General features: G+C 36.2%; 1 protein-coding gene across 2 annotated transcripts in view; it reads left to right on the plus strand.

Moving 5' to 3' along the window:
* Positions 1–20,845, plus strand: part of Pde4d (phosphodiesterase 4D, cAMP-specific) — a 1,338,202-nt gene that overhangs the window by 461,198 nt on the left and 856,159 nt on the right. The window lies entirely within an intron of this gene.

The raw sequence follows: 20,845 nt of genomic DNA on the forward strand, positions 1-20,845 counted from the left end.
CGGTATTTGTTCTTTCTTCCAGCTGCACTTTTAATCAGCATAGAAAGGAAAGATGAAGTCAGGGACCAATAAATGGACAAAATTTTGAGCATTTGCTAAGACTTGCAGGAACAAATCAATTTATGCTACAGATGTGATTCTTTTTCATTCTCTGCCAAGTAAAAAGTATTTCTAGAGAATATACCTTTTCATTTTGCTAAAAGTTGTTAGAAAAGTTGTGCCCAAAAGAAATATAGCTAGTAACCGAACTTTAGGACAATGAATTTAGCTGTTTTAAGTTATTACTAACCAATCCAAATGCCCTGTATTATTAATAGATATGAGGAAATTACTAAATATATAAGAAGGTAATAAATTGTCACCTTGTAGTAATGGAAAGAGTAAATATGTGTTTTTTAAATGAACAATGTATATGAGAAGAACCACTCACTGGTATATACCTGAAGGAATTAAAGTCAGTGTACTACAGACATACTGAATAGCCATATTTATTGAGGCACAATTCACAAGAGCTAAGACATAAAATCAGCCTTTGTAACCATTCCTGGATTAATAGATAAAGTATATATGGTTTGCATACATAATGGAGTACCCACTAATAATGAACAACAAAATTATGTCATGTACAATGACGTGGATGGAACTGGAGATCACGTTAAAGGAAGTAAACTAGACTCAGAAAGTCAAATGTCACATGTTTTCCCTAATATATAGAATCTAGGGAGAAAAGATGAGATGAAAGTAGAAGGGATGCTACTAGACAAAAGGAAAGGAATCAGGAAGAATGCAGTCAGGGTGTAAGGAGTAGTAAAACGAGAGTGGACATTATCAAAATATGTTGTATGCATCTATGAAAATGCCATAAGACCCGATATTCGGCAAAATACATATTTACTAATAAAATATCTACTGGAAAAATAAAATAAGAAGTTTTTAAGAGAATGTATATATACTGTCTCATGAGTCCCATTCTAAGGTACTTAGGAATTTCATATACCAATTTGACCTGATTATTCTTTGAAAATTGTTGTTCCCCTAAAATGATTTTCCACCTCTTTAGAATCAACATAGAGCTGTTCTTCTGTGGAGAGGGCAGGATTCACAGATACATGGTGTACCAAGTCTCCCTAGGGTCTTTCCTCATTGGTGAAACACAATACCCATCACCTCCAGTTTAGAGGAGGAGAGGTTTACTTTGGCTCATGTTTTTAGTTCAGATGGCTGGCTCCAAGGCAGGAAGAAATAATGGAAGTGTCTAGCAGGGAAAGCTGCTCACTGAATGGCAGCTAGGAAGCAAAGGGAAGAGAACAGGCCCTTCCAGCTCACATTTCCAGGGATCAGCCTCTTCCAGCAAGACCTTACCTTCTAAACAGCGCATCACCTATAATGCCCCCCTAGTCTGATCAGCTTAACAAAAGCCCACCTATGAGTGCTTGACACTGTGTGGAGCTAAACTGTATTACCCAAACACTCCTAGGTTCAACAGTCTGCAAAAGAGCTCTCAAAATTCAACCAATATTCATTCCATGGCTATGATTTTTATAATTAGATTCAAAGCAAAATCAGTACAGGGAATGGTACATGGGCAAAATCTGGAGGAAAATAACCCAAGCTTCCAAGAGTCCCTTTTCAAGTGAAATAAAATGGGATGCATTCACATCCTTCAACAATGACCCGTAAAAGCATGCCTGATGTTTTCATGGTGATACTTTCTATGAGGGAAACCTACTAAGAACTCAGTGCCTGGAACATTTACTGGGACCTAGTCACTAAAGTACCCTCCGCCTAGCACATACCAAAATTCTATACTTCCAGGAGGAAAGCAATGGTTCAGCATGAACCATATTGTTTATACAAACAGTTTTGGCGTGGTGAGCTGCTCTATTTCAACTGGTGGTGGTATTCTGAAATCTACGTTCCCAGATGCCTACTAAGGGCCAATCTTTCCAAAAAGCCTTTTAAAATTCAACAGTCAGAGGTTTAATTAACTCTTCTCTGCATACCTGGTTCATCTCCACATTTGAAAAAAAAAGTTACTATAACAAAATTTAAATAAATCATTTTAAACCCCTATATAGTCAATTCAAGTTTGGTGACCAAATATGATTTCTCATTTCAAAGTCATTGTGCTCTTAAAAGGAAATGATGCCATATATTTCATAGTATCTCTGTGTAGTTTGGTAATATGTATAAATAAAATCTCAGTTAATGATTATGCTCATTTAATTACATTTGAGTGTATTGTTAAAACAAATTCTCCAATTGTCAGGGAACTACATGATTCAGAATTCCACCGTCTGTTTTTTCAAAATTTGTAGCTCTCTTAATGAATAATTTAAGAATCAAAATAAGCAATAATGCGTTATTTACACATCTATGCAGTACTATGAAAATTATTTTGTCTTTTGTGAAGATGACACAAAGATGACTTTTTTATTAAAAAGTAACCCTGAGAAATCATAGACAGGAATGCCCATCAACATGAAACAAAGGCTGGGATATATTAATGTGACTTTTACTATTTTAGGAATAGAAACTAATTTATGACAAATACTGAGTAATATGAAATTCAAGAGTATAATTTTCTGGAATGTCTAATTTTTGAAGAAAGATAGAAGGTAAAGTTAGAAGTTATATTTTCTAGCCATTTTGATTTACCAAGAAAGCTGATTCCTTCACACTTACTAGAACGGGCTAGTGGGAAATTTATGCTTCAATTAGGTTGCCCAAGCCGAGTTCCCATTAATAAAGGCAAGTGGACCCTTGTGTCCCATTGTCCACCTACAGTGAGACCTTAGCAATTGCAACTCTGATAGTAAAGGAGACTTGTAATACAATTGGATTTATTTCCCTTTCCTGTTTCACATCATAGCATTTGGTATTTCTTCTGTTATAACAAGTTATGTCTAATATCTGAGTAGACCAGATCACTCTGCCATGTATCAGACAATGAATCTAGTGACCATTCTACCCCTTTAGAAGGCCATGTTATGGTCCTGGGAGTAATTGTGTCTGAAAGCAACTTTGGCTTGCAACAACGGCTATTATGGATGACAGCTACTAGCTTCCTCATGAATTACCTCATTCAAGAGACTGTGTTCAATGGGGCTTTTAATTATTTACTTCCATGATTCTACTTGGAATGTTTTCTAAGCAATGTGAATGTTTTCAAATGTATACTCTTTAAAATTTCCTTTGAGTGTGCCTAAGCTGTTAGGTTTTATTTGTTGTGATTGAGCAACCTTTAAAAAAATTTAAATGGGTGTAGTACAGAATTGTTAAGACAGGAGAATCCTGAATTCATTTACTTACTAGTTTTCCATATAGGGTAAGATCATTCATGCTTCTTGGGTATTTATTAACTCTTCTCGATGTGGGAGAGTGACTGATGGCTTGAAACGTTACGAAGTAGGCAAAAAGTAATCTAGAATGTCATTATTTCCCATGGTTTCCTCCTAAATAATGTCCTATATATTTATTTTTTAAAATCCTTTTCTTAAGACATAATTTACATGCAGAAAAATATGTAAAACTTAAGTAAACATCTTGATTAATTTTTAGATATTTATATACTCATATAATCATTATATTTCCTGACTTTTATCAATAGATATTACGTTTGCCTCTTCTTAAACATTATATAGATGGGATAATGTTGTTGTATTCTTTATGCCTGGCTTCCATCACCAACTCTTAAATATTTATCCATATTGGTGTGTACATCTTCAGTTTACTTTCTTTTATATAGTATAATATTCCATATTCCACTGTATCATATTTTCTTTTTCCATGCTATTCTTTTGACTAATACAGATTTGAGTTGTTTCTAGTTTGGGGACATTATGAATAAAGCTGTCATATATTTCTTATATAAGGCTTTTCATGAATATATGTACTAGTTTCTCTAGGGTATATTCCTACAAACAGAGTTTCTGAGTCATAGGCAATTTGTTTTTTACTGTCCAACAACTTTTCAAAGCAAAATACTATTTTACCTCCCTATTAGCAAAATGTGGAAGTTAGTTTTTCTATCTCCTCACCAACAGTTGATATTTTTGCACATTCTGTTGAATGTATAGTGGTATTTTACTGTGGTTTAACTCATTATATATTCTTGACATAAAACGGTATAAGACCATATTCTACACATAAGAGTACATATTATGTGTATTGTACAGTAAATCTTTTCCCCTAGACAGAAACTTGCATTTTTACTGACTACTTTTAATATGGTGGTAATGCTACAGTCTCTGAATTGTGTGTGTGTGTGTGTGTGTGTGCACGCATGCACATTGAAGGGAAAATATCATTATGAAATAATTAAGATAATAAGAATAACAGATATCATGAGGAGATGAAATTGGGTAAGAGAAGAAGCAAATAAAGTTGGAAAACAGCAAAAAGAAGAGAGTGAAGTGTGCACATAGAGAAAGAGATGGAAGACAGAAAATGGACCCAGTTTAATTGGGGAGAAGCAGAGAACAAATACAGCAATGAACTCCAGGGCAGTTTTCCCTGGAGACAAGGCGCGTTGGTCCTTTGGTTATTGGATAATAGCAAATAGGACATCAGGCATGGAAGGGCAATACCAGGAAATACCAGGAAACATTGAGTATGAGATGACCCAGTATTTGTGCTGGTGGCTGACAGTGAGGCGGCACATCCTGGAGCTAGCGGCTCCAGGCACAGAGGATGCGGAAATGAGTCTTGCTGCACCAAGCAAGTGTTAAGTCACTTTGGAAAGTGATTTAAGCACTGCCTAGTTTCTAACCTTACAAGGGCAAAAGTAGGACTAAGGAGGGTGTCTACCTCATGAGGTTTGCGTAAAGGCAAAAATATTCAGTGCTGTTTTTGTCACGATGTACCTGCTTAATATACAGTAGCAGCAGGTACTACTAGTACATTTATGTTGGGAAAATACTGGAACAAATGGTGTTTGTGGTTGATATTGCTTGTTTCATTTGCAATTGGCTTCAGACATCCCTACAAATAACTCTTGGGGTGGCAGTGGCTGTTCTAGCAGACGTGGGAATCAGCCAGAAATGTGTTTGTGATATAGAAAGTCATGCTTAGGATGAACTTGTGACATTTGCATCATGAAATCTTTATCTCTCTCTCAGCATCTGTTCACACAAGTATCCTGCTTTTATGTGCTGTTCAGTTATGTTTAGAATGATCGTAGAGGTCCTCCTTACTTCACATAACTACAGAAAGTGCGTGCTTGCTGACTTCCAATTGTTTCCTGCCCAGCATCCCCAGAAAGAATCAGGAGCTGAAACTGAGTGTGGTGGTGCATGCCTGTAATACCAGCACTCAGGAGGGTGAGGCAGGATGATTGTTTCGAGTTCAAGACCAGCCTCGGCTACAAAGTGAGCTCAAGGCCAGCCTGAACTGCATGGTGAGACCCTGTCTCAAAAAGACAGGAAAAAAAAAAAAGAATCAGGAGCTTCTTCTGGCCCCTATTCAGGCGCTTATGTTTCCTGAATGACCCATGTAGCTCCAGATCCTCTAGGGAGGGGTCAGCTTGCCTCACAGATGACAGTCACTCCCTGTACAAGAGAGGTAGCTCGGAGGAAGAGGAAGGGGAGGCGGACTAAATCAATCCAGTTATGCATCAGCTATAATAAAAGGACAGCCAGGCAGAAAGTTGTTCCCTTGTGACAGAATGACACAGCTCTGGATGGATGTGTATTCAGGGGTATGTGTGGGTGGAGGATATTACAAGCACTTTCTCATCACTGGCATCCTATTACCTGTCTGGTGAAATACACTGGGTGCATTTATATCCCTATGTACTATAAAAAAAGAAATGAATTCGAAGGAACAAATGATCACTCTTGGGGACTGAATCAACTACTCAACGGAGGGGGAAAGATTACTTAGCCATCTATAGGTTCATTGTATAAGGATTCTCCAGAAGTATTCCTTCGAGGTGTGAGCCATTCACAGAGGGGCCGGGCCCAGATGCTAGGTAGATATTAGGTTCTTTGATCAACCCCTCATCATTTCGTCTTCTTGAGTACAAACAGTACACTGGAGTGAACATAAAACAAATCACAACTTGCAATATTTTATCACTGAATTGAAATCCAAGCAGAAAATAAAAGGAAGAAAAACAGACATATCTTATATTTCAAATTTATTCTTTTCAACTTGAAGAAGTACTAATAGTAGGAATTTCACATTTGAAACATTTTGGATACGAGGTTTTATGGAGCTGGAGGGTTGTATTTCAGTCTCTCTAGGGAGCCTGCACCTTCATATTGGATATGTGCTCAAGTTTTAAGAGATAGCTGATAAGTCCTTACTGAACATTATATGAAAAAATCTATGCCCTGCTAAGCAAAGCTTTCTAAGATTGAAAATGAAACTCATAATTATGATTATGAAAGACTCTACAAATAGTGTTCTTGAGGTAAATGTGGGCTTAAAAATAATCACTGCAAAGCAATCAAGAAACAATACTTCTGATAATCTTGAAGATACATGCAATAAAGAAGAAACTGGATTCTTTTCTCTTAGATTCATTTAAGTGCAATTTATTGTCACACTGTTTACATTTCTCAAGAAACAAAATATCATGGGCATTTTGTTTTAAATGACTAACTCTGATCTAATTAAATTTAGCCTTATTTTTTCTTGAGAATTTATGATTTTGAAGATTAAGATTAGACTCTAACAGTCACAGAGAACTTGATTTCTTCCCTGTGATATATTGTTAAACAGCATTTTATTTCCAAAATCAATAGCAACTCTTATTTAAGATAAACTATGAAAAGTATGGTTTTTTCTCACACATCATAGAATCTGTGTAAGTTTTACATTATCTGCCATATCATCAGTGCACATAATAATTAGGTATTTATCAAGCTTAATTTCTTTTTCAGGCTGCAATTCTTTCTCATTCTGTACTCTCCTTGGCATCTCCCTTAAGGACACACCAATATACAGTATATTGGAATGATATACAGTACAACCACACTTTAGTCTATATCTGTGTACATCTAATAGCTTGTACCACTGGACAACTTTATTTTAGAAATCAATACCTTATTTCTTATCAACACTTAAGATCATGGCAATTTATGCATTAACCACATCAGAGCATCTGGTCTTCAATTTCAAAATTCTCCTATGCCAACTTGAGTTGTTTTAGCAGTATAGATTAGTTGGGGATTTCATACTTTCTAACAGCGATCCCAGTGAAATGTTTATTTTACAATGAAAAGTGATAGGGCAAAATAATATGTCAAGGATAGGGCAGAACTAAGAAGAGTACTTTCTCTTAATTGTTTCCATTACGGAATAATTCAGTTCAACAGGGGTAGCGTCTTTGCTGCAAACACTACCTGGCTTGACCATTCTTATTTGAAACTGTGAATCACTGCTGTGTTTATGAGGAAGTTAAAATTCTTTCAAAACTGTGCTCTCCATTTTATAGTGCCCACTTTATGAAAAATGTAAGCAAAATAATTCTTGCTGAATATTTATGTGTTTATATATATATATATGTATATATACTAATTCAAATTTAGTGCACCACTTTAAGAACTCCCCAAGTGCATCATGTTGAGAACCCCAAACAGTAAAAATGTGTTTAACTAAATGTCGAGAAAAGATGGAGTTATCAGACTTACCCCCTCACACACATATGCTATTGAACACTATGGAAGGGCCAAGAGCTGAGTACTGAGGCATGTGCCAGTAATTCCAGCTACTCAGGGAGGCTGAGGTGAGATGATCATAGGTTCAAGGCCAGCCTAGGCAACATGGTAATACTCCTGTCTCAAAAAGAAAAAAATAAAAATAAAGGTCAAAACAGTTCTTTTAAAAACTACATGTAGAAAAGGTACTGTGAGAAAACTGCATGACCTCTTCTGTTAAATGCACCTTATTCTCTGAAAATTTTATCTAACTTGTTATAATTCTTTCCAATGATCTATAATTTAGATACCATAAGGCTGAGCATGGTGGCTCACATGTATAATCCTAGTACTTGGGAGGCTGAGACAGGAAGATCACTATGAATTCGAGGCCAGCATGGGCTACAAAGTGAATTCAAGGCCAGATTGAACTGCATAGTGAAACTCTGTCTCAAAAAGACAAAAAAAAAAATAAAAAATAAAAAAGGTTAGATACCATATATCATGCCTCTTTCTCTCCTTTATTAGGAAATTCCCTTTACTGGAAAGAAGGGAATTGTCAGTTGTTTTTAGACATACCAAATCTGTGGAATTCAATAAAGATGCCATTTATTTCAGATATTTGATAGCTTTTTTGCAACATATTTGGTTGATGGCTTTTGTTTATTTGATGGGTAGGATTATTTACAGTGAAGTTGATGGCTCTAAGGGAGGGAAAAATGAGACCTTTGCCCTCATTTCCAGATGAGCTTTATCACAGGGGGTTCTGACTTTTACCTTAATGTGATTCCCAAAATGTTATGACTAAATGTTGGATGTCATACACACACACACACAGGCATGTGCACACACAGCTGTGTGGAAGCTATACATAGAAATGAAAACATAACACATAAAGAATTTAATGTATCTAAATAAGGTTTAGGATAGAGAGTTTACACAAGATAAATAAATCTCACCATTGACATTCTGGAACTTTCCCATCATGTATTCAGTCATGTATTTCAGAAGTGAACTCCCTCTATTCTTTCACTATCCTCTTTACTCCACATTACTACCACTGTTAACATGTAATTGTGGCTTTCTTATTTCTCTAACATTATTTAATTCAGACTAACTTTATTTCTTGAAACCACATATTTTCCCATAGTATATAAAATGCAAGCAATCCTGGTAAATATATTTATCAGCTCAATCATGTCTTAGTCATACATTAATGTATTCACTTTACATTCATGCAGCAAAGTGTCTGTTATTTATGTATACTGAGACAATTAGAGATAGAAGATTCAAGAAGACAAACATACCTTGCTCCTTCGTAGAATATTGGATAGAGTAGGAAAGCAGGACATAGGAAAGCAGACAATGGCAATATTGTTTGTCACAGGTAATATGTAAATAAGGCCAAGTACCTACACTCACTTGGTACTCAGTGGGGTATCACAGTATAACCTAGGATTGTGAGGAACTGAAATCTAAGTTGGTTTCTAAAAGGAGGTGACATAGGCAGAGAGAACAGCAGGGATAGAGTCTAGGGATGAGATTAAGCAACGTCTGCACTTAGAAATAAAAATTCTTAAAGCATGATTGAACCAGTAGGTGATTTCGAAGGCACAATTGTCAATTGTTACTAACTTTTTTGTATACCCAGCACAGGAGAGCTTGGGATATCTTCTCATAGTGCTAAGGAGCCACAGTATAAGCACTGAGAAGGTGAAGAGTTGGGTTGATCCAAAATTGGAAAGTGCAACAGCAAGCGGAAACACTGAAACGACACCCAGGCTTTGGGATCATTCCCAAAATAGCATGCCCTGATCTCTGGTGGTCTAGGGCTTATATTGTGTCAGCAAGTAGAATGGCTTCTCCATTGGGGATTGCTTCTTACAATCCGCATCATACTGACCAGCTATGTATCACAGTGACCAGCCATTTCTAAGAAACAAATGTAACAGGAACTATAACTGGAACTGTTACCTGAGCACCTAACAGACTGAAGTGTACTGGCTTGGGGGGCGGTGCATCTTCTGCTATAAATGTAGATGTAATGCAAGGAAACAGGGCAAGGAATTTGAAGCTATTTGTAAAAGAATGGAGGCAGGGATAGCTTGTGATAGCAAAGTAGATATGGACATGAAGGACTCTAAGAATGCACTGATATGAAAGTGTTCAGGGTAATCTCGAATTCTCCATGATATGCATCAGGCAAAACTAGAAAATTGAGCAAGTAGACAAGACAGAAGGTTCTATTTCAAGTATTTAATGTTTGAACACTAGGATGTAAGTGCTACTGATAATTTACAGTGTTTTCAAGATTTAGGAGATACCAAAAAAGGGAGTGCCTTCAACAGAAAAGAATTAGTCAGGAATTGAGATTTTGGCATCTGGTTCTTCCTCACATAGATGCTGTAAGTCACTCAGAAGGGCAGCAGGAATAAGATGTAAAAATGCTAAAAAAAAAAAGTTAGCAGTTTTCAGTGATGAAATGCGGGAATAAGGGAGACTGGCAGAAGCCGAAGATGAAGAAGTGATTGGGAAGATATCAAAGGAGAGGTTTTCACAAGAGAGTGAGGTAATGTTCAGTATGTCCATCTGAGTCATCAGGAGAGCATAGGTACCTCCTATCATAGAAAACCAAAGAAGCCTCCCCTCACTGCATCATAGAAAGCAGCATCATCAGCAAAAAGCTCAGTTAAAAAGAAATCAGGATGTGAGGTGGCTCTGTTAGCACAGGGGCTCCAGAGCACCTCACCGAGTAATTGGGGAAGAACAGAACTGAAATTTAGACAAGGGATAGAAATCATAGAGCAATATGAGATGAGAAACTAAAAAAAACATACACACATATACACACAGTGGAAGAACTGGTTCAAGTGGTTCACTGAGATACGAGCAGAATTCAATACATTTTTAAAAATTGGTCTAGTTGTTCTCTGGCAGATACTTATTCAGGTGGGAAAAGGAGACTTTACCATACCTAGCGAGTCTTTCAGAAACTCGATGGATGTTGTCCAAATCCAAATAAGTACGTCTACAGTGGTACTGTGGAGTTCCTAATACTTTCCACATTGGCTGAAGACAGCAGCAGCTTTTAGTGTTTGGAGACTTTTGCATATTTCAAATTACTCAGTGGCTTCCTAAATTTAGTATAGGCCAAGCAATGTAGAGAAGGATTGATATTTATAAGATGTGATTTATCATTTTCAGTCAGAATATTATTTTATTTTAAGCAATTTCTATCTCCAACTCTAGTTATTTTACCAGTTTTCATAACAACTTAGGGGTTCTGAGTTTTCCTTTGAGAATTTCCCTCCTTAGAAAGGACCATTGACTTAAACATGACTGCTTCCTTAAATACTCTTACCTGCTATTTCTGGAATTCAAGCATTATTCTAGTTCACCCTGATGCCCATTTTAGCAATAAAGTCAAGAACGAAATTGAATAGGAGGTGGACAAATTCTATTTGTAGAAAATATCCTTTGGTAAATTGGGTCATGATTGTGACCTTAGTGAAACAAGAGAAAGGCAGTGCGTATAGTTTTTCCCCTATCTTGGGTACAGCATAGTATTTGCAGGCATTAACTTACAGCAGCCAGCAATTGGCTAAATTTTCATTTAAAGCTATTTGATAGAAGTGCATGGTTGAGATCCTGGGCTAAAAACCTAGATATAATATTTATGGCAGCACAGTTGTCTTATTCCGGTCTCTCCTGTGACCTTATCAGGGCCATTTTTAAATTTATTTTCATCCATACTCCCTGAAATAATATTTGTGAGTAGAATTTAGCAACTGTAATGTATATTATGCCTACAAAATGCCTTCACCAAGAATTTTAACTATGGTCCACAGAGATCTAAGCAAAGAGGGCTGTATTTGTCTTAAGAAATTTGAAGGTTGGATTCTAGAAGGTTACTACAGCAAATCAAGATCAGAATCCACATCTTCTTATTGTGATTTATAAGTCCTGATATAGTCTGTCCAATATCAATTGAAAAAACTAAGATGAGAACTAATAAGTTTAAATTAATTATTTCTGTGAAACTTCACTGTCAAAAACATTTGCTGTTGGCAAAAGAGTGAATGGATGATCATGAAGATTCACATTTATGAACCATTATATAGTCATTAAGACAATCATTAGTATAACTCTATAGCAACTTGGAAGTATTTACAATTTACTTGGAGAAAAGCAAAGTACACAAGTGTATCCACTTTAGAGTTATAGTACTACAAAATATGTGCCATCATGTGGCTAGGAAATGTGAAAATAATTTTATTTCTTGAAATAATAGTGTTGTGATTATTTTTCTCTCAATTTGATTTCTATGGATGAAAATACATGTTTATCCAGTGAATAGATTGCATTAATGATTTATTCATTATTTATTTGTAGTGACTTTCAGCAAAGTATCTACTGAGAATAAGTACTGTGTATGACAGACACTGTTTGAGGGTCTGGGAGTATATTATGAACAGGTTAAGATCAAAATTCGAATTTTGTTGTTCAGATGCAATACAATGGAAAGTTTTAGCAGTTATGTGGTAGGTGGGGTACTTAGGCATTTTGTAATTCTCCATAATTTTATGTAGCCATTCTTTTGTTAGCAACCAACTTCCCCTAAGAGCTTTCCAGCAGAAATCACTGATCAAGCAAAACGAAGAATTAGTCTTACTGAGATAAGGGAGACCACGTCTAGACTTAGTGGTGTTTCAGAAAAGTGAAGTAAGGAAAGGTCATTTACAGAGTTTTAGATCCAGGTCTGCTCAGTGGAAGAAGTGTTTGCAACTGCGAAGAATTTAGGGCTTAGTAGTTTTGAAATAATGATGTCTTGAAGTGAAATGAGGCTCTCAAAACAAACCGTGATGGTTAAACTGTTAGACTTGATAAAATAAGCCATTGTTGGTGTTTAGTCTTATTTTTCAGGTTTTTTACCTGCTCTCTCAGTTGTTCAGCACTTAAGCAAGTGCTTAAGTTTTGACCCAAAACTGTTTAGCACTGGAATTGAAAAGTATTTCAGTTACCATTCTTACCTTCCTGTGAGTCAGGTTGGGTTTAATGGTCATTTAGCCAAGAAGGAAAGTCCTTTGTTCCCTCTTTTTTAGCACTTTTTTTTTTTTTTTTGGTACCAGGAATCAAACTCATGACCTCACTCTTGCCAGGCAGGCGCTGTGCAGCTGAGCTACATCCCTGGCCCATGTTCCCTCTTTCTAAAATAAAAATTTAAAAGTTAAACTACTGTCACCCTTGGATTTGTTACAGGGATAAGAACTCAGGAGATAAAGTCCTGGGCTGGCTGTTTGGTCCTCTCAGACTCCAGACGGTTTTTGAGAATCTCAGCATGGGTAGAAGAAAGGACTCAGCCTTCCATGATGGACGATGCAAGGCACCAGTGTTCCTTCCGCTCACCCTTCTGGCAGTTACAATTAGGCTCTTGAACTTCATGGTACAGTCTGAAATTCCCAGCCAGGACCAACTTGAGAGAGCAGCTCAGACGCACAGCATCACATGTGCCTTTATCGAGTGGAAAGGTCAGCATATGGTCACGCGGCAACGTGACCAGGGCGGTATGTGCACACCCGGTGAGAGAGTTTTAAGTTGACTGATTCAGCATCCTGTGTGTTCATTGCCTTTGCTGGATCATGCCTGAGTCTAGTTCCTGAAGCTCCCTGGCCATGCTGACTTCAAAGTGTATTCTTTTGGTGAATTCCTGCTCTTGTCTGTGTTCATCAGCACTGATTTCTGTTATTTGAAACACAGAACCATGGCCCTTGCATTTATTCTGAAACTTTATCACTCTAGACATCAAAGGATAGAAAGTGACCTGACTTTTCAAGAATTTAATTGTAAAAACAGTGTTCAAAGTTAGTAGAAAGGAACCAAAGGGAAAGATTGATTTTCATTTCAGTGCATTCTTTTTACATGAGAGGTTAACAAAAAGGAAGGTACAGAGAAGGGTTCCTTGAGATGTCCCTGGCAAAGTTCATAAAGCTCTCAGTAAGGAGATAAGGAGAGGCTTTCATTGTAATTATTCCCTTTTGACTATTCAAGCTGGTAGGCTTAAAACGGACTCCTAATGAGAGCAGTTTGCACTGCAATTAATTAAGTGCCTGAAATTACACACTGCATGTCTTTTCCCTTGGAGAATCCTCTTCTTCTATAAGTATTATTTTGTTTTAACTTTTCTGCCTTGGTCTGCATCCCTCCATTTCTCCCTGTCTCACACTCTTTGAGAAGTTGGCTCCAAAGGAAAATTAACTCTGGTTGTTATTAGCGTACTAAGAATGGAACCCCTTCGTATACAGGAGCACACCTTTGTCTTAACTCTTTTTAGTAATACATCAGTCGGAGGCATTTCTGTACAAACCTCTTGAATACCATCATGAGGAGAAGGGTGAGAAAATGCATTAAACTGGACAGGGTGGTAAACACCTGTCATCTCAGATCCTGGGGAAGCAGGAAGATCGCAAATTCAGGACTAACCTGGGCAAGTTAGCGACTTAGTGGGACCTTATCTCAAAAATTAAAAGAAGGAAAACATTGCTGGAGATATAATTTAGTGATAGAGTACCTGCCTAGCGTGCATGAGGCTCAGGACACAGTATCAAGGAAAAAGAAAAAAGTAAAACAAAAACCCTAAACAAACACAAATAATAATTTTCTTATAGATGCCTTTATTTTTTGGGATTAATGTCTTTTTGTTATAGTATGAGTGTGTTTGTGTAGGAGTGCACAAGGGCATCAAATACTTAAGAGGAAGTATTTCAAAGACGGATCATTTTCAAAACTTTAAGCATACTGAAGTGCATGCCTTTGCCTCCTGGAAATTCTTTCACTTTTGCACATTCAATTTTAATTATATCCACAGCTTTCTACCCTCAATTATAATTCTATGCTTCAGAATTTGTTTTCTTCTTTCAACTTCCCTCCTAAGAAAATATCTATTCACTATGGAGTCTTTTCTAGTAAGATAGAAAGGATCTAAGAAGGCCATTCTTTGTGAGATATAAATCATTTCAAATAACTTAGGGGCATGTTCAACTGTGAATGGTGATATTCTGGAGAGAAATGAAAAAACACTGAACTTAGAACTTCTTCAGAATGTTGATTGCCTAGGCAGTAATATTTCTTATAGTTTAGAAAATTATCTAGAAAATTATGATTGGCTTAATAAAAAGTGCCATTAGAATAGTTTGGAAACAATGTATCAGCAATAGCAACACTGAGAAAACTACATATGCTTTCTTCCCTGGATGGACATAGTACTCTTTCTCCTTTGCTTATTGTTTTTAATCTCCATCCTTCATTATTCAAGTCAAAGGATGAAGAATACTACATGACTATGAACCAAACCTCATGCTAAACACTGGATATGTCTTATTGTGTTTGATACTCCAGATGATATATGGGAGATACTGCTATTGTCTTCTCTTTAAAGATGAGAAAAATGAAGCCTACAGAAGTTAATTTCTCCAGTGTCAGAGAACTAGATATAAACAAACTTCTGAAAGCCCTTGATATTAATCTAGATATACCAGAATGCCCAATTTCAGCTTTACTATAATTTTGCATTCTACCTCAATTTCCATAGCTGCTAAAGATGAGAAAACTTTTGTGTGATTCTAATCTCCTTTCTAGAATATCAGAACATTTTGTTATTTCTTCCCAGGTTACCTATGCTGTCTAAAGAAGTTTCTAGTGCTATCTATAATTGCCTGAGTGTGTGGCATGGGCTGAATATTGTCAGGGCAAGTCCACCCTTACCTAGTATGAAAGAAAATAGAGGTGACCAGGGTTCCTGGGACACTGGGATCCTGTGAAAACTCCAGATCGGTTCTCCATAAAGATCCTTCACACCTGGAGTTGAGTTGACCAATTAGGAAATTACACTTTTAGAATCAAATGTTGTTTGAATCTTTTAGTTTATCAAATTTAATGTACCTTTAGCAAATATTGAGGACTTCTCCTAGAAGTAACTTAAACATGGTGACAGTCTACCTTAGCGCTGATCACCTAAAGCCAGCTAAGTTTCATTGTAGTAAATTAGCATGTTAAAAAAAACCCTGCCTCGTTTTGATTCATATTTGTCACCAGACAACTCTGAGCTCTGTTGTTAAATTGCCACAGAGTATTGCTCTAACAGTATAAACACAATTATTTTTAGAAAAATAACTTTGTACAGCACTCTATTAGAGTATGTTCACTGATGGGAGAAATTAAATCAAATGGCATTTTCAAAAACTAAGATTGGAATAAGTTGAAATGCTCCTACCATTTTTCTTCTTTAAAGGACATTTTTATCCAGGAAAGTGACTGACTATTCAGATTAGCCTCATATCACAAAAACAAAATAAAGTTGTCTTTGGATGGCTTCTAATTTCCATCTAAATTATTCCCAGGACAGCATTTGGTAAGAGCAAGAGAACAAAAGCTTACTTGGAGTGAAATAGGCTGTATACCTGAGACAAAGATATACTATCTAAAGAATTTTAAAAGTATAGGTTTTAGTAAACTTTTCCAAAAAGGAATTACAAATGTCTGCATATTTTTGCTCCTGGAGTTTATCTTCCTGATAAGGGGAACTTCTAATCTACTTTCCTTGGAGGTATCATGGAATAAAGATGCAAATTGGGATTAGAGACATTGGGGTGATAAAAGTCATGTGATGCTTTTAAGTAGGCAGACTTCCTTTTACTACTCATGACCTTTATTGTTGGCTGTAATTGCCTTTGTAAAATGAGTTTATATTCCACTAAGTGAGTAGAGAACTGGGGATTCAGTTTAAAGGTGGGGTTAGTGGATGAGATCTTCACTTGTGTAGGATCAAAGAGCCTTAAGGTGACACATAGGGCTAAATCGGAGTCCGGGATGAGGACAGCTTTCCACTGTTGGTATTGTCCTCCAGTGTAATCTAGAGCAGAGGTAGAACAGTAGAACTCACAGGCCAAATGCTCCATGCATCTGTCTTAAGAGCATATTATAGTACTGCAGAGTATCAAAAAGGTGAGTCTAAAATGGAGCTCAGAAATGACCTTGGAAATAAAAGGATAAGAATTTCTCTCAGAAATTCAATCCATGTTAGTTGGTCTAGGAAATTTGGGAACTTAGAGGTATTTTTAAGCTAAACAAAACCCAATGCATAGAATAAATCACCTCAATCTAAACAGAATTGTTTCTCTTATCTAAACAGTAGGAAGAGAGTATTACATTTTTAATAAAAGTCACATTAAGTTAGATTGAAACTCCATCTAACCCAGGAGTATACTTTACTAATGAAAAGAATGACATGAAAATACCAAAAGGAGAAATTAGGCATGTGTTTTCACAACAGAGCTCACTCTGATTGGTGGAGACTCCTTAATTTTAAGGTAGTATTAGGATAGCCAGTCTGCTTTGGAAACCAGCCTGTTTCTGTATTCAGTTTCTTCCCTGCTTTGGGTATGTTTTGACACCAAGGTGTTTTAGTAAAAATTGCCTTTGACAGACTCTGGGACAGGAATGAGTGATATGAGTACAGCTGACTGTGCGGGGAAATGTGTGGGGACAGTGGTTATTCATTTAATTCATTCATATTTCTATCCTGGAAAATGCTCTTCCTCCAAATCTTTCAGTCTAATGGATAAAGTTTTGGGAAAATTACTCAGCATGTTATTTTACAAAAGAAAATTAGATCTGATTCCCATTCATCTGAGATTTTTGGCCAGGTGGAGTATGAGGATACATTCTTGAGATCCAGAGAATAGAAAGAATGTTCTAGAAAGAATGTAGAAGGATCTTTGATAAACTACATGCAAGGGCGGGGTAGGAGAAGAAATATGCAGTAGTAGCCTTGTCAAGCAAACCCTCCTTTCTATTCTTAAATATTTTTGCTCTGTTATTGGGAAAACTAGATTTGATTCTGTCTCTTTCTATAACATGTCAACATTTGTGATATGCACAGGGTTTTCATATTTATATTTTCTCCTCCAGTCTGTTCTATAGAACAGATAGATGCAGGTTTGTGGCGAGAGGGGAGCTACACTGTGGGCTTGAACCTGAATCAGTGACAGCATTCTCTTTAAAAGTGAAAGTAGTTTAAATCAGATATTTAAAATATTCACTTTAAATGAATATTTAAAATGAGAAATCATTACACATAAAAATTTTAAGCTGACATATATCATAATTTCAAAATGTAACTACAAATCATATTTTACTAGCTACATGATATAATTCTATAGTACTCTTCCCCATACATTTTGGCTACATGGCCTTTGATTTACCTTTTTTTTTTTTTTTGTCTTTTTGAGACAGGGTCTCACTATGCAGTTCAGGCTGGCCTTGAGCTCACTTTGTAGCCCAGGCTGGACTCCAACTTGCAAGGATCCTCCTGCCTCAGCCTCCTGAGTGCTGGGATTAGAGGTGTGTGCCACCACACCTGGCTCTGATTTACCTTTTAAATGACACTGAAATTGTAATTTTTTGGGAGAGATTTAAAAGATGTTTCCTAAAAAAAAAAAAAATTAAAAAAAAAAATAAAAGATGTTTCCTAATTATCTCTAGGATGGTACAATATTTAAAAAATGATTAATAGTTTAGAAAATGTGGTAATATGTATATTGCTAAAATTCTCAAATTTTGAATAATCTTTATTGTTTAATATGTAAGTTGCAAGACTGCAGGACATTTGATGTGTTTGTGTGTGTGTGTAGTGATTAATCATATGTATTCATTCTTTAACCAGTTTGTCACTGAAGTTCTCATTTTCATGTCATAATACAAGTTTAGATCATTTTCATTAGTGTCAGCATTTTATGTCAAATCAGGGAAAAAAATTAAACACTTTTTCAATTTGTTACTTTGATTTAGTCCTCTTCATTAATTTAATTGTCAAGCAATCCAAGAGCCAATTCATCATATCTGTGTGAAATAGATCTTTTGCTTAATGAATTATCACTTTGAAGATGATCTGAAAAAATTGCTCCAATTTGCTGCTTGATATATGAATAATTTCCATTGATTTAATCATTTGGCATTGTTGAAATTTTTCATATCCCTATAATTGTATTTGAAATCTTATCTTAGTCTTTTATTTGATTTTGAATTCTTTAACAAAATCATTTAAGGATAAAAAGTGACATCTTTCATATATATCCACACCACAAGTCAGTAATTTCTCACTTACTGAAACATTCAAAGCAGCTTTCTAACTTCTCTATTATTATTACAGTATTTTTTATTCTACTTTTGCAAATTTTACGGAGCAGATGCTGAAATAAACACATTGCCAGGACCCCAGCCCAGTGCCTCGGTAAAGGCTTACCCAAGCTGCGAACCCTGAAGCTTAAGCATCCTTTCCTTGACTCTAACCCGCCACAACTCCTCTGCTTTCCCCCCAACTTCTCCCGCAAACACATGCAAGCACCCATAACACATGTGTTTCTTTTGTAATTCTTTTCTGCTATATTTATCTCCATAGCACATATCACCATTTAAAGTACTATATATTTTACTGATTTATTTTATTTTCTACCTCTCCACACTAGAATTTTAGCTTCACAAGGTAGATTTATTAGTTTCCTGGGGATGCCATATAAATGACCCCCACAAATTAGTTCTGTCTGAGTTCTGGAAGCCCGAAGTTCAGTGTCAAGGTATTGATAGGGTTGGTTCCCACTGGGCGCTCTGATGGAGAGTTTGTTCCAGCCTCTTTCTAAGCTTCTGGTGGCTGCTGACAGCCCCTGGCACTCCTTGGCCCGAGGCTCCCTGCCTTTCTTCCATGCATTGTATCTGTGCTTCTATATCTTCTCTTTTTCTGTCTCTTAAAAGAATATGCTTAAGCAGAACAGGGTAGCACATGTCTGCAATCTGAGAACTAGGGAGACTGAGGCAGGAGGATGATTTGAGGCCAACCTGGACTACATGGCAAGACTCTGTCTCAGAATCCTCCCTCACCTTCCAGAAAGGCTAGTTTTAAATTTAGCATAATCCAGGATTATCTTAATTAAAACAAGCCTGACACTGTTTTATAGAAGTCTTTCTCTTACCTTACCTTAACCTTAAAAATTACCTTAACTACAGCTGCTTTCTCTTACCTTACCTTAAAAATTACCTTAACTACAGCTGCAAGGACCTTTAGTACAGAGAAGGTTATAATCTTGTTCAGGTGAGTTTATCTTATGTGGGCCACTGTTCAGTTCCTTACAGTATCTCTAGCAATTGGTCCACAGCTTAGAATGGTGGTGGGTAAACCTATGGCATGCATGTTATTTGTTTTATACACAAAAGATGTTAATGTATGTGTTTTTTTTTCTAAACTAAAGCCTCCGTTTTCAGGTTTAACTTCAGTGTTGCTCTTTGCGAAAAATAAATGGGGTTTGGGTTGCAGTTTGAGCATTCATCTATGAAAGGCCATCACTGGCCTAGAATGTAGTAAGTGCTAAGTAAACAGTGGTTGCATGAATCTGTGGAAGACCTACAATATGCTAGACACTGAATTATGTAGTTAGAACTATGCAACTTAACTATTCCTTAAGTATAATTTCTTTTTATCTTCTCCATTCACTTATAAGTACTTTAAGCATTAAAATTCTATCGTTTGTGGTGTTTTTAACATTTTGGGTTTTGAAAAATATTACTGTATATGTAGCTGGTGATATGCAAATAATAAACATTTAAATGGGAAGGAGAGTCATCTGGGATCACTATTGATTGAGTTTACCTTGCTTGCCAGAATCCTGTTTCTCCTTCCCTACTTGGGAATGTATCTTTTTTGAAAAAGAACTCTTTCCAAAAGAGAACGACATTTTCATTGTTTAAAAGCTCCATTTACTCAAGAGTATGTCAATATCTGAAAGAAATATGAGATATGTAAATAAAATCCCAAATAAAAATTGTGAGATCACGATTTAATGATGAAGTTTGCCATCATCATAATATATATGTAAACTGTTTATTGTATTCATGTTATCTATTTGAATGCTAAAAACCTATAATTCCAATGTGCAAAATCAAAAACCAGAAAAAAAGAGAAATCTGAGCCTGTTATAAATAAAGTCACCCTTTTCCTGTATGACTATGTGCTAGAAATGTCAGACTCTAATTTGTTTATTTAAATTTACATCAGTGAATTCATTCCCCCAATTGCCTATTTCCTCTGTGCTCTGTATAAGTCAAAAAAACTATCCAAGATTTCCACTGCCAATGCTCTACAGCACTGATAGAGC

Source organism: Chinchilla lanigera, unplaced genomic scaffold (assembly GCF_000276665.1).
Source record: "Chinchilla lanigera isolate Chin_1 unplaced genomic scaffold, ChiLan1.0 scaffold00045, whole genome shotgun sequence".
Taxonomy (NCBI): Eukaryota; Metazoa; Chordata; class Mammalia; order Rodentia; family Chinchillidae; genus Chinchilla; species Chinchilla lanigera.